Source organism: Apium graveolens, chromosome 3 (assembly GCF_009905375.1).
Source record: "Apium graveolens cultivar Ventura chromosome 3, ASM990537v1, whole genome shotgun sequence".
Classification (NCBI taxonomy): domain Eukaryota; kingdom Viridiplantae; phylum Streptophyta; class Magnoliopsida; order Apiales; family Apiaceae; genus Apium; species Apium graveolens.
This window is the reverse complement of record NC_133649.1, coordinates 82,451,957-82,468,185: the sequence shown is the minus strand read 5'-3', so window position 1 is coordinate 82,468,185 and position 16,229 is coordinate 82,451,957.

Below are 16,229 nucleotides of genomic sequence, written 5' to 3'. Positions count from 1 at the left end.
AGAAAAAGATGATGCTGTTCATAAGGATGGCCAACCCTATGTACATCCAGATTCTCAAGAATGGCCCTTTTATCCCCATGGAAAGGGTTGATGAATCTACTGATGGAGACATGGTCATACCAGCTCAATTTTCCTTAAAGACCCCTCAAAATACATAGAGTCTGGAAAGGAAAAGGTTTCTTTGGACAGTGGTCTGCAACTAATACTGATAGAGTCACTTGGTAATGTTATGTATAACAATATTGTCAACTGTGACACAGCTAAACAGATTTGGGAAAAGATTGAAATTCTATGTGAGGGTACAGAGGAAGTAAGATCTAATCAAAGGAGAATACTGGTGTCCCAGTATGAGGGTTTCATGGCTAAGCCTAAAGAAGGGATTACTGGAGTTTTTGGGAGATTTAATAAATTGATAAATAACTTGCAGCTTCATGATAAATATTATGAAGCTGAGGAGGTTAACCTGAAGTTTCCGCTAGCCCTTCCTGGCCATCTTGAACAGAAGATATCAGCTATTAGAGAAGGAAGAGACTTGAGCAGAATGACACTGGAAGTCTTGTATGAGATCTTAAAAATATATAAGCTTTAGATGTTACAAAGAAAGTCATTGAAGGTAAACCAAGGATATATGGTTGATGGATCCAGTACCTTAGGGGTCAATAACAGTGAAACAAGTGAAGATGAACAAGATGCTCAAATTCCAGTCATTCATGTTGTTGAGCATAAGAACAAGGGACCTCGGAAATAAGTTGTTTTGGAGATAGAGGAAAATGAATACTACACCCTTGATGAGCTAGATGAGATGGATCAATCAATGGCTTACCTGGCTAGAAAATTCTCTAACATCAGGGTTAAAAAGCCAAGGTTTTTCAAGAGCAAGGGACAGTCCTCAAATAATAACAGCTGGAAATCAAAAACTCAATTTTACTCAGCTAGCAAAGGTGGATACAAAACTGGATCCGTTGACAGATAAAAAATAAGGTGCTTTAACTGTGATGATTTGGGCCACTTTGCAACTGAGTGTAGGAAGACAAAGAAAGTGAAGAAGGATAAAGCCTATCTATAATTAGAAGCAAAGTATGAAGCTCTCTTGAATAAATAACAAGGAAATGCTTACATAGCTGAAGACAAAAGTTAGGATGACACTGATGAAGATGATGATAATGAAAAATTTGGAAATTATGCACTCATGGATCTTGAGCAAGGAGAATCATCCCCATAAAAATTAGAGGTACCAACTCTAACTACCATTGATTTAAATACAAGCCAATATAAATGAACTATTGAAAAGATGAGTGTAAAGATGTTTCATATCCACACAAGCATGATGGCAGCTACTGAGGAAGTTAGTAGATTGTCAAAGAAAAATGAGAAGCTTGAGACTGAAAATCAAGAATTAGAGTTGCAGCTTGTTGAGCTTGAAACAGTCAAGCAAGAAAATGAATATCTGAAAAACAAGCTCAATTATGCAAGTGAAATTGAAGCCGTGTTGAGGGAAAAATTGGAAAAGATTGAGGTGAAAGTCAATTCTTTCAAAAATGCATCTCAGTTGGTTGGACAATACCATGAGAAGAACAAACCATGCGCCAGTATAGATATTGGTTTAAACTATGATGCCTTAAATAGCAACAAGAAAATGAAGTTGATAAAGGTAAGGCAATGGCAGATCAAGATATCCCAGTTATGCTGAGAAAATATGACGCACCGTTGTTCAAGGCATGTGAGGTTAATTTCAGTGAGGTTGAGTTGGTCATCAATCAAGAACTTGCAAATGAAGACATGGAAAAGAAAAATGAAGAAATCACTCCTACTACTGAAATTAAGAAGAAGCCCATGGTCAATTAAGTTTCTAAGACACCAATCAAGGAAATCAAGATTAAAAATACAGGAACGAAGAAGAAGAAGAACATGAATGGGAAAATTGGAGTGAACAAGAGCAATAACTTTGCATTTGTTACAGATGCTCCTGGGAAATAATGTCAATAGTGTGGCTTAACCGATCACTTAACTCACCTTTGTAAAATGGTTGTTAGTGAGTCAAAAGTGGGAGCATGCAAATAAAATGAAGCAAAGGATGAAGATCCATATTCCTTATATGACAAATTTGATTGCATTCCTTGCAATATAAAAGTGATGATAATATGTCATAAACTCAGAGAAGATCTCAAAGAAACTCAGAGTAGATCTCAAAAAATTTAACCTTGGATCTAAAACTAAAAAGGAAAATGCAAATCAATCATTGAACACTGTTCTTTATTGTAACGCCCCCAAATCCGGGGTCAGAGATTTGGTCTTCACTATAAAACCTCAATCCAAATTAACCTGTTTAATCAATACACAAATGCCAGCGGAAGATATTTAGCATAAATGACCCCAAACTAATCCAAGATCTTTTAAGGTTACAGTTCTAGAAACAAGATATCCAAATTCCACAAATAAAATTTTCACTTTCTTTTAAAACTCTTTTCAACAATTCTCAATCTCAAAACTAAACCCACTAGTATAACTTCGAAATGAAGTATACTAGGCCCAAATAAAATATACAACTGTAATATAATATAATATAAACAACTTTACACGATAAGACTTACACTAGCCCGCAAACCCTGGACCAACCACCTTGCAAGAGCTTCTCCTTTGATTCCTTGAATTACATAGCTAAACAGCGCAAGCTAATCCTCATTGGAGGTTAAATTTGAAAATAGGCAAGTATGAGCGAAAGAAATGCTCAGCAAGATCATTATAGTGAATATAGGGTCGTTTTGATATAAAACCGACATCTGCATTAGAGCAGAACATTTAAAATCATAACTGCCGAATCATAAAATTTTAGTTGAGGAATCCCAGAATTGATTCCTTAATTGTATTCAAAAACATTTTGATATTTTTGAGCGAAATGCTTCAACAATACTTTGAATCTTAACGAGAATAAAACTCGTAAAACAGTGTTTACGGAAATATCGTAAACAACAATAACAAGAAGCAATGATTATGGAATTAATCATAAACTCATTTAAAACCGAACTCTTGATATTAATATTTATTTTGCTGTCATATCAAATTAGATATTAATACGAACTTTGATGCTCACAACATCCCATACTGAAGTCAACATTAATCATCTATACTAATACCACCTTTGATATTTAACAACAACGTAAGTATCAACATAAATCAGAATCTGAATCAAAACTGCAATTCACTTTTATCCGAAAACAAAGTACTTAATAAATCATTCCTTGTAAGATTGTCAAAAGCAATATAATAATTTAGATTGGAATCCTCGGACGACGGTGTGTTGCCGCCGGTGATCAGCCGCAGAGCAACACCGGTATGCCTAAGCATATCCAACTAAACAAACGGGGGCACCCAAGGCACATATGGACCTATTGGTATTATATCCTGTATAATACCTAACTCTCTGCTGGACCGCCGCCGCGGCCTCTTACGCAACCATCCAATCTTAAAATGTTTTATTGAGAGGGGTCATAATACTCGACACCCTTAAAAACTTTTATTCACCCATTTACTTGGGCATAAAAACCAAAACAACGTCATCTTTCTCAAAATCCAAAATATTTATAAATCCAGTAATTTAATAAGTAAAATCACTTAGCTATTCTGAACATGGAATAGCAGAAGAATACTTGCATAAACAGAATCATTTAATTCAACGATATGTAAAATATTTATCTAATCCGAACTGAGGATAAGAAAAGCAATACTTGCATAAGAAGATTTAAAATAAATATCACTTGAATAATAAGTGATGATAGGGATACTTGCCTTTGGGTTTTTAGAAGTTAGTCACACTCGCAAAAATACAATTATCTTAGTCTGACATTCTGTCCCAAAATATCTCCGTCTTTCTTTTCAACACTTTACTGATAGGCTGCTCCTGCAATTGCTAGAAGCCAGATATCCAATACCTTTCCATCTCACTCTTTATCCAACGTCTAGTCCTGATCAACTCGAATGATCCGCATCTATAATTAAAAGATATAACTTTAATCGTCTAAATGATAATTACTCGACGAACTGCACGTTAAAACCCTATCGTCTACCCATACGATAGCCCACACTTAAAGGAAACAGTCAAACACAAGACTCTTGACTACGCAAGCACGTAATTCACATAGCACATAAACACATAACTCATGTATCACATAATTCATATTATATATGACTCGGTTCGTCAAAACCTTCGACTTGGTACGTTTAAAACTGAAATCGGATCAAAATATGATTTATCGATCAAAAATTGACTCAGAATGATATAAAAATCAAACGGTCCTTCAATACAAAAGAAATTAGGTCTCAAAAGTACTTTTATTGAAATCGGAATATTTTTCTGAGTCTAGAGGCGTTCGTTTCGTATTAAACGGACGAACGATTTATTTATAAAAATATCTTGTCCCAACACATAATTAGGTTTCGTAAAAAAATTTAATTACATAATCTTGTTCGACGTCCCCGATAATTACAGGCTACGTTCCCGTATTTTCGGAATTAATTTCTCGAAAATCGGGCAGCGTCTCCTTTGTTTATCGACCTACACGTCGAACAATTCGACGTCAAATCAACAACAAACAGTCCAACAATTAATTCCACCAATATCATAACCGAAATCCATTTCACCAATCCCAACCACCGATTCAAACTAAATTATTATTATTCACATTTTTATATTTATTTTAAAATATTAGGACTCAGATAACGATCATCACGGTCCACCGTCAGCTCGCCGAGACTCATCGCTGACGGCGGTAAAATTCGCGGGTACCTGATTAATTTCGGGTTTCCAACGCGTATTTCACCGATTAAATAATAATCTTCCATACGCAAATAAGGTTATTTCATGAAAAATAATCAAATAATATTTCTGCATAATATCCAAAAATCCCAAATCAGAAACGCGCAACAGTCCGGAAAATAACCGGAAAACAAAGCACAGCCGGAGGAAAATATGGCAACAAAAGATACACAACACACACAGGAACCACACACGCGTATAGACCACCTCGCCGGAAAAGAATCCGGCGGCGGCCGGGAAACAGAAATCAGGCGGTAACTTACCACGGACAGGGGAAAGAAAGGAACGGGGTAACAACAGGGAGGGAGTGGAGGATCGAGAGAGAGGTGAGAGTAGGAGAGATGAGAGATCGAGAGGTGAGAGAAATGAGATACAGGGGTGAGGTTTGTGTATGTGTTTTTATGTATATTTGCTCGCATATATATATATATATTTATTTATTCCTCTGCAAAACCAACAATTGACACATATCCCGTGGTTAATAGAAGTGAGACACGTGTCCTAGTTACTGGCTGTAAACCCAATTTTTAATTCGTGTTTCACAATTTATCGAACCAGGTTACTCATAGAATAAACTCGGAAAATTATCAAAATAATTTTAAAATTTCCTAAAAATCCCGAAACTAAAACAAAAATAAAAATTTTATAATTTTTAAAGCATTTTTGAAATGCAACTCGTACCCGCTTTGAACCGAGCTGCACTTAAAACAAATTCAGCAAATCACGAAAATAGTCTTGAAATGTTATAAATATCCCGAAGTAAATAAAAACGTAAGTTTCGTAATTTTAAAACAATTTGTAAAATGCACTTTATACCCGCTTTCATCAATTAAACGAATCGACGGGTAAAATTAATCCCAAAAATTCCCAAAATAATTTTAAAATTCTCAGAATAATCCAAACTTAATAAAATATGAGTTCCCTAATTTTTAAAGAATTCTTGGAATTAAATACGGATTTTACAAATAAATAAGATCAGAAAATCATTTAAAGGTAAATAATAAATAAAATATTGATTTCTCAATTTTAAAAACTCCTAAAAATAATTAATAAAATTATGAAGTCATAAAAATGATTTTAGAGATAATCCACGTATTTATGAAAATAAATCTTGAATAGAATCACCTTTAAATACAAAAAAACAACAACACAGTTTCACAATTAATTACACAATTAATCCTCGAACACCAATAATCACATATAATTAGTAACAAAATAATATCTAGCTAACTTAACCCATGTTCATATTCTATTTAATAATTCAGAATCACATTTACACATTGGATCCGAAAATAGATTACTTAGCGGCTAAGTAACTATAAAAACGATACAATTTAATATCAGATTTGGATAATTATCAAAACTGGGCTTCCTATAAAATACTTTATACAAAAATAAAGTAATATTATCTCACCTTCCGAGAATTCGGTTTTTTATTGATCTATAAAATGATTAGCGTATCGAAAATTTCACGCCGGGACTCGTACGGGTCAAACCGCAATCCGGATCGAAAAAGTTAAAACACGGAAAATGTACGGAATTACCAGATTAGGTTAGGAAGGAGTTTTCGGAAGAGTTTCGGATTATAAAAACGTAGAAATGGTTGAGGTTGAACGATTCCCGGCTTTATAAAATAGTTTTGTAATTATACAGAAAATAATTATTAAACACATAAATTATTATAAAATCATATAACAGTCCAAAAATTACCAGAAAAATATCACAATTATATATATTTTATTCTGGACATATAATAATTCAAATACTTAAATAATATCACATATAAACACCCAAACATCAACTCCAATTACCAGATAATTCACTAAAATTCACATAAAAATCACATAAACAATTCCAAATAATAATAATAATAATATTTGAAAATATGGGATATTACATTTATGAATCATCAAATTCTACTTCTGCAAATTTTGTTAAAAAGAAGAAAGTACCCGACACTGCTTGGGTAACTAAACACAATTAATCCTCATTGTGTGTAGGGCAAAATGAATAGAGTCATATGGATCATTGATAGTAGATGCTCCCTACATATGACAGGTAATAAGGCCCGCTACCATAATTCGAGGAGATGGTTGGCCCATTGGTGACTTTTGGAGACAATAATAAAGGATTTACAATGGGTTATGGTAAGTTTATTTATGTAAATATTGTCATTGATGATGTAGCACTAGTTGCTGGACTTGATGTAAATCTTTTCAGTGTCGGCTAGTTCACAGAAAAAGGATTCAAGGTAATATTTGACAAGGAAGATTGTTCAATTGTCAGCAAGAAAACTGGTAAAATTGCTTTGAAAGGAGGAAAGAAAGGAAGCATGTTTGTTGCATACTTGAATTCAGAAAACAAGGATGGCATATGTTGCTTCTACACCAAGGCATCCATTGAGCATAGCAATTTGTGGCACAAGAAACTCTCTCACCTGAATTACAAAGCAATCAATACCTTGGTGAAAAAGGAATTAGTGAGAGACATGCCAACTCTGGAATTTTTTCAAGATGAAGTTTTTGAGGCTTGTCAAAAAGGTAAAATGAAGAGGTCCAGTCACAAGAGCAAGACTGTAAATTCAATAAGTGCACCATTACAACTTATTCATATGGACCTGTTGGGACCAATTAATGTCTTCTCTATTTTTAGCAAGAAATATGCACTTGTGATGGTGGATGACTACTCAAGGTATACATGGGTAGAGTTTATGCATTCAACGGATGAAACTACACACATCATTATTAAGCACATCAAGAAGATTGAGAAGCAGGATGAAGATCAAAATTGTGTAAAAAGATTGAGGAATGACAATGACACAAAATTCAGGAATGTAATTTTGAATGAATTCTGCAAAGATAACGGGTATTGTTCAAGAGTTCTCAGTTGTAAGGACACCTCAGCAAAATGGGGTAGTTGAAAGGAAGAATAGAACTCTAGTTGAAGCTGCTAGAACAATGTTGCAAGATGCCAATTTGCCAACTAATTTTTAGGAAGAAATTGTCAGCACTGCATGCTACACTTAAAACAGATATCTCATCAACAAAAATCTTGGCAATTCACCTTACTCAATTTTGTCAAAAAGGAAGCCTAATGTGAAGCATCTGCATGTTTTTGGAAGCAAGTGTTTTGTGCTAAAAGATAACTCTGAATATGTGGGAAAATTTGACTTTAAAGTTTTTGAAGCAATTTTCTAGGATATTCATTGGAGAGAACTACCTACAGAGTTTATGTGCTTGAACAAAAGAAAATTATGGAAATCACAGATATGACCTTTGATGATGACAAGTGTTCAGGCTTGGAATGCCTTGATGAGAATGAAACTGAAGCCCTTAAGTTTGAAAATCTAAACATTAATAGTGATTCTGAAGATGAAGCTGAGATCAACACAAGCAACAAAATAAATGAAGAGTCAACTGAGCAAGTGAATAATGAGAACCATAATTTATCTCACATACCTGAATTTGGTGGCACAAACTCAGGGGGAGAAAGAGGAGAAAGTTTGGCAAGTCCTGCCAACGGTGAAGAAAATACAGAAAACTCGAGTTAACAAAATCACACCAGGAAATGTGATAGGAGTCAGAAAAGAGATGCAATTATTGGTGATCCAAATGCTCGAGTGAGGACTAGAAGTGCAGCTACAAATGAATGTCTGCATGCATGCTTTCTTTCACAAATTGAGCATAAGAAAATCGAGAAAGCTCTACTTGATCCTGATTGGATATCTTCCATGCAAGAAGAGCTAAATCAATTTGAGAGAAACAAAGTTTGGAAGTTGGTTCCTACCCCAAAGAACAGAAGCATAATTGGAACAAAGTGGGTGTACATGAACAAAATGGATGAAAATGGAATTATAACAAGGAACAAAACAAGGTTGGTTGTAAAAGGTTACTCACAAGAAGAAGGAATTGATTATGATGAAACTTTTGCTCCAGTTGCTAGACTTGAAGCAATAAGGATCTAACTTGCATTTGCTGTACATTCAAATTTTAAAGTATATCAAATGGATGTAAAAAGTGCATTCCTTAATGGTGAGTTGGAAGAAGAGGTTTATGTGCAACAACCACCTGGATTTGAAGATCCAAAATTTCCAGATTTTGTTTATCAACTGTTAAAGGCTCTCTATGGATTAAAGGAATCACCTAGAGTTTGGTATGATACACTATCAGAATTTCTGCTCAAACATGGATTTACTATAGGAACAATTGACAAGACTCTATTCAACAAACAACATAGTGGTGATATGATCCTAGTTCAAATCTATGTGGATGATATCGTTTTTGGTTCTACAAATTAAAAATTATGTCAAAGATTTTCAAGACTCATGCAGAGTGAATATGAGATGAGCATGATGGGAGAATTAAGTTACTTTCTTGGACTTCAAGTCAGCCAAAAAAGTGATGGAATCTTCATCATCCAAACCAATTATGTTAAAGATTTATTAAAGAAATTTGGAATGGTTAATTGTTCACATGCATCAACACCTATGTCTACAACTAAAAAGTTGGATGAAGATAAGAAAGCAAAAAGTGTAGACATTTCAGGTTATAGAGGAATGATTGGATCTTTACTGTATCTAACTGCTAGTAGACCAGACATCATGTTTACAACATGTCTGTGTGCTAGATTTCAAGCAAATCCTAAGGAATCAAATTTGATTGTTGTGAAGAGGATTTTTATATACTTAAAGGGAAGACCAAACTTGGGATTGTGGTATCCTAAGGGAACTAGATTTGAAGCTGCTGGATACACAGATGCAAATTTTGCTGGATGCAGGGTTGACAGAAAGAGTACTAGAGGAAGCTATCAATTTCTTGGTCAAAGACTTGTATCTTAGTACAATAAAAAACATCAATCTATGTCAACTTCCACAGCCGAGGCTGGATACATAGCTGCTGGAAGTTGTTGTGCTCAAGTGTTTTGGATTAGAAATCAATTAATGGATTATGGTCTAGTGTAACATAAAATTCCAATTATGTGTGACAATACTGGTGCTATATCTATTGTTGCAAATCCAGTTAATCATTCTAGAACTAAGCAGATTGATGTAATGTACCATTTTATTAGAGAATATGCTGCAAATGGTACTATTGAGCTTATTTTTGTTCCAATAGAAAAACAATTAGCTATCATTTTCACTAAACCTTTGGATGAAGCAACTTTTATTAGACTTGCTAGTGAAATTGGAATGTTAAATTCTTTATCCTAAAGGCAAGAACTCAGCTAGTATGTTGCAACAGATTAATTTCTGATAAATCAAAATTAAATTGATTTAATTGGAAATTAACTAGAATGTGATTTATAAATATTTCAGGGTTCTCTGTATATTTATTTTTCAAAATTCAAATTTAACTTGGAATTTTTCAAATTCAAAGAAAAAATGTCTAGCTATTAATTTACATCTTCAATATGTAAAATTAATATAAGACAGAACTAAAAAGAACAAAAGTATATAGAGAATTGAGTTCTCGATAAGTCTAAATGACTTCTCGACAAGTCATTTTGAGACTTCTCGATAGATTTCTCGATAAGTCTTTTTCCTGACGTCTCGAAGGACTTCTCAACAAGCCTCTTTATAACTTCTCGATAAGTCTTGTAGAGATCTCGACATATATTTATTCATAGAGTCCTCTACATGTATACATTTTAGACTTCTCGACAACTCAGAACTGAAATAATTTAATTTAATAAATTGTTTTAGTAAAATACTTTTAACAAAAAATCTTTCTAATTTTAGTTTTGAGTTATTTAAATAAAAATTAGAAAAATTCAGTCCATTTAGGACAAATCGGGTATTTATTTGGCATCTCGATAAGTCACTATCTAGTTCTTGACAAGAGTCAAGAAAGTGACATCTTGATATGTATCTATTCATTCACGTGACTTCTTGATAAACAAATCCCAACCGTTTATTCCTACTTCTCGACAAGTCACTTACCTTTTTTATAAATATCCAAACATCTCGACATAACCCCTCTTTACGCTTTCGAGATCTCAATTGACCTAGTTTTTGAAAATTTTAACCGTTCTCTCTCATTTCGAGCTCTTTCTCTTTCAAATTTATTACCCACTCAAATTCAAACAATCACAATGGCTTCAAACACTGTTAGAGCTATTATCTCTAAGGACGGTACCAACTACTTAGCTTTCACTGATGCTAACCAAGCTCCTGACAGTTTCAAGAGCTTTGTTAAGTTTTTGTCTGAGATTTACTTTGTAGGTGTTTGACTGCTAATCCTATCCTGTACATGGATGTTCTCAATGACTTCTGGAATTCAGCTGTGATTATGACTGTTATGCATGAGACTCAAGCTGTGTCTTTGGTGGTAAACTATAATTTCAACAAGGAACCGAGAATCCCTACCGACAGCATGGTGGAGGGTACCAACTTAACATGAGTTAGCTGAATTTATGAACTTCATAAATTACAGTGAGAAGATCAACCTTTCCAGTTTGAACAAAAAGCATCTAAGGAGGGAATGGTCATTCTTGTTTGACTCAATAGTAAGAGCCTTCACCTGCAGGAAGATTGGGTATGACAATATATCCAGTTTGATCCGAAAGCTAGTGCTCTCCATGGCTCACAACAGGCACATTAATTTGGGGCTATTGATCCTGGAAGAACTCAGCACAAGGCTCACAAGGCCTTTGGCCACTAGAGGTAAGGAAATTTTCTTTCCTAGGTTTATTATGTCTACTTTAAATCATAAAATTATAGACATACATTTACTTAATGGTACTGATAGGACTAAAATAGGCAATTGTAAACAAATGTCCAAAATACTATTTGGTTCACTAATTACAACGACTAAGTGTTAGGTCCCAATATGTTTGTAGAAGGGGGGTTGGATACAAATAATACCGTTTAATCGAATAAAATGCGGAATAAAAAGGTGAAACAAAATTCAAGTTAAATAAAACTATTATTAAACTTGAAAGGTGTTACAACAACGGTATCGTTTACAAGGGATTAATCTCAAATCAATTATTACAAATCTAGAATAAATTCGACATGAACTTTTTCTATTTTTGCAATAAAAAAGATCAAATGCTAAAAGCGATTCGAGATTAAGTTCTAGGGATTTCGATCCGCTAGATAGTTACACAAGAACAAGAAAAGTATTTCTAGTGGATTGGATTTAACAATAAATACTAGAAATAAATGATCTGTGTAGTTTGCAATAATTTCTCTGCAGGTTCTCTTGTTCTGTGTTTTGCTGTTGAATATTCAATGCTGTGTTCTGTTGAAAATGATCTGCTTTCTGTTGTTTAAGTAAACAAAACAATCCAATTGAATCAGCAAGACTTTCGGCAAGACAATCAAATGAACTGGCATGACAATCCATTTGAACTGGTAGGACTTTCGGCAAGAAAATCCAAATGAACTAGCATGACATTCGGTATGACTATTGATTGTCATACCGATTGTCTTCCTAATATAAAAGATAGTCTTGCTGGATTAAAACAGATTTTAATCAAATAATAATTCTGAATTAATTAATCAATTAATTCAATTAATCAATAAATTAATCTTTGCAGATTTAATTTATTTTCTTAATTAAATTATATGGCTTAATTAATTAATAGAGAATTAATACCAATCTTGAGCAGCAACCATTCCTCTGAAAATCTTCTGAAAATCACTGTCAATTACGAATCAATTCCACCACTTCAATGTTGACACTCGATGTACTGTCTGGTTCATGAGTGACTAACTTCCGTGACGTTTCTTCATGCCTTGACCTTGATACTCTTGATTTTCTTCAGACTAAATCCTTGTAATTAATTGATACCCTGACGAGATCTCTGTCACTTGATTAAATCCACAATCTTGATTTATATCACTGAGGCTTGATCAATTTCTTGAGCTTCTTCCAGTGAATTAAGTCATCAAGTCTGTAGATGAACAATGTTACTTAATCCTTTGACATATGTTACTCTGTGAGATCTCTCTGACGATAGATCCATTATTTACTTATTACATTCTTATTTGAGTTGAGTTAAATCCTCGAATAAACAAATAGGCTATAACATATGCCTTTCAATCTCCCCCTATTTGCTTGTTAGACAATAACAACAAATACCTAGAGGATAACTCAACTAACAAATAAGAAAAAGATATAAACAGTAATGCAAAGTAAATAGCATAAAAGTTCTGGATTATATTTAACATTTTCCAGATTCCAAAAGAAATTTACAAGTGAATACAAGATAGATGTTCCTCTAGCCTGAACATATAACTACATTAGTCTATCTTGATTCATAAAGCTCTAATCACAATAAGCTTGAATCAGATCAGCTGCTTGAGTTTTCAACATGGATGAATATCCAGCAATTCTAAGTGATGTTCCATCCAGACCAGATGCTTAGCTGAGTAGTCTTTAAGAGATTGTGAATCGAGCTGGCAGATTTGAAGACAGTCAGACTTAAAGAATCTTACCTGATGAGGATTGTTGACCACTTGAGGACTAGCCCTGCTAGCAAACTCTTTGAGCCTTTCTCGAAGAACTTCATTCAATTCTGAGCTTCTTTTTACTTTGTTGAGAAGAACCCAAATCTCTGACAAAGAACGATTCTCAAACAGATGAAGTGACACCTTGAAAGATCCTTCGCTCTGACAATATACAAATATGCTCATCTCATTTAGGGATCTGTCAAAGGCAGCTGTGATCCTTGAGACTTAAGTCTTTATAGCATTCATGTACATGTCATTGTTTGGATTAGAGATCTCCAGCTTGTCCAGAAGATGTAGAAACTGTCTATCATTGTTTGTGCTCAGCTGAGGCGTATCAAGTACTCTCCTAGCTTCATCCCATTTTTCACCAATCTTCAGTCTGACATCTCTTCTCCTTTCTTGAGCTTTAATGTCATGAAGACGTTGCTTTTGAAGAGTTTCTATTCTTTGTATGTCTTTCCTCATGTTAATGATCTGGGAGACCTTTTCGAGTTCAGCTTCTTTTCTTTTCATCTCTGACTGCTGCTGCTGAAACTCTTTCTCAAACAGAGGATCCACTGGAGCTTCCTCTTCCCATTCTCCAAAATCACTTTCCTCCTCAGCTTCAAATAAACCATCTTTATCTTCCAAGACTGATTCAGTGGGAACGTCATAAATATCAAAGTCATCCTGTTCCCCACTGTTGGATTTTTAACGCAGCGGGGCATGGCAAAACACTTTTACACATACAAAATCCAAATAAAAGCATATAAATCGTGAATAAAAATTCGAAGGATCGAATCTAACCTTTTAAAATAATTCGGAGACAACGATCAGAGATCCTTAGCAGTTGCTCCTCAAGTGTGAAGCACTCCACCGGTATCCACCAAGAAAACGATGTTAAGGAGGAAGAAGGAGGTGGAGAGAATTGGGTTTTACAAACTTTTTGGGTTTTCGGGTTTGATGTGGGCTCGAATAAAAATAGGGTCTATAATAGTGTATTTATAGGCAAAATTTTCAGCTGAAATTTTCCCATAAATAATATTATTATTATCCCATTTATTATTCTCATTAATAATTAAAACACCTTTTAATTATTAATCCTTTTTCTAAACACTTTAGAAATAATTCTCTCTCTTGATTTAATTTCCAAAAATTAAATCCTTAATTAATAATATTAAGAACTTTTCTTAATTAATTTATAATTAATTAAATCTCATTAAATCAATTATTAAATTTGCCAATTAATTATTTATTTCATAAATAAATAATTATTAGCCATTATTAATTAATTCCTCCACCATTAAATCGTTCTCTTTTTATGGCGTGACCCTGTAGGTTCAATATTAAGCCGGTAGTAGAAATAAATAATAATAAAACTATTTTATCATTATTTATATAAATTCTCTAATTTATTAAATATGATTAATTAATTAATCACATTTATTCTACATCGTGAGTGATGCTTCTCAACATATCGCGACTATCCGGATAATATGAATTCACTGCTTAGAATACCAAGAACCTGTCAGTGAATAGTTACCGTACAATAAACTCCTTCTACCCTACAATGTTCGGATTAAATACAAAGCATGGAACTCGTGTCAAGCCTATCTAATTCAATCACTTGCTTACCATTTACTATGCGTAGTTCTATGCAAATTAGAAACTCCTTTCTAATTTCATTCACTCTGGCCAGAGATTCCTGAACTAGCATAAATGGATCAGCCTTGAACATTCGCTTCCTTCACTGGAAGGGGTAGATCTTTATTGATCATACACTATCTTCGTGTACAAATTCCTATACCCAGAAGAGCCCTAATAATTGTCCCTGGAGACTAAGAACTAAACCAAAGTATAGTTCAGTGTACACAAGATGACTATGATGACCTCAAGTCTAAGGATACTTGTACAACTATCACTAGGTGAACAACTGCTGACACGTGAGTGAACTCCATCAGTTGTTCAGCTGTGCGAGTCATGTTCAGTGAACTTATTTCATAATAAGCACCTACATACTAGCTATAGTGTCACCACACAAATGTCTATGAGAACAGACATCCTTCATAATGAAGCAAGCATAGTATGTACCGATCTCTGCGGATTATTAATTACCAGTTAGTAATCCTACGACCAGGAACTATTTAAGTTTAGAGTTATTATCTTTTTAGGTCTCACTATTATGATCTCATCATAATCCATAAAAAGCTTTACTCTAAACTATGGTATATCTTATTTAAACACTTAAATAGATAAAGCCCGTAATAAAAACAAAACAAGTCTTTATTAATATCAATGAAATCAAAATAGATTACATAAAAGTTATTCCTAAATCCTAATACACGATTGGACTTAGGACATATTCCTTTCAATCTCCCACTTGTACTAAAGCCAATCACTCTGGTATCTAATACCCATCTTGACGATCAAAGTGACTTTCATAAAGTAGCTTTGTGAGTGGGTCTGGTATGTTGTTATGTGTGTCAACTCTAATTCAATACAATATAAGAAATGTTACCGCGCTCCCACTAACCCTTTTGTAGACGCATGGTTCATCTGCATTTTTGATAAAATCAAACTCTTTGATTGTCTCATCAAAACGAATGTTCCATCTTTCGAGAAGCTTGCTTTAAACCACATATGGTTCGTAGCAGCTTACACACTAGGTTTTCATTTCCCTTGGAAAGAAAACCATCTGGCCATCTGCCAGATTTCATAGTCGTAGTAAGCAGCATTCGCTAGCAAAATCCGAACTGATTTTAACAGGGCTACAGGTAAAAAGTTTCATCAAAGTCAATCCATTGCCTTTGTTTGAATCCTTTTGCCACAAGCCTGGCCTTATAGGTCTCCACCTGGCCATCTGCTATAATCTATCTTTTGTATACCGTATACATAGATTCCATTCCGGATTTCATGGCACTATGCCATTTCTCTGAGTCAACACTACTCATAGCCTCATTATAGGTCACAGGGTCGTCATCA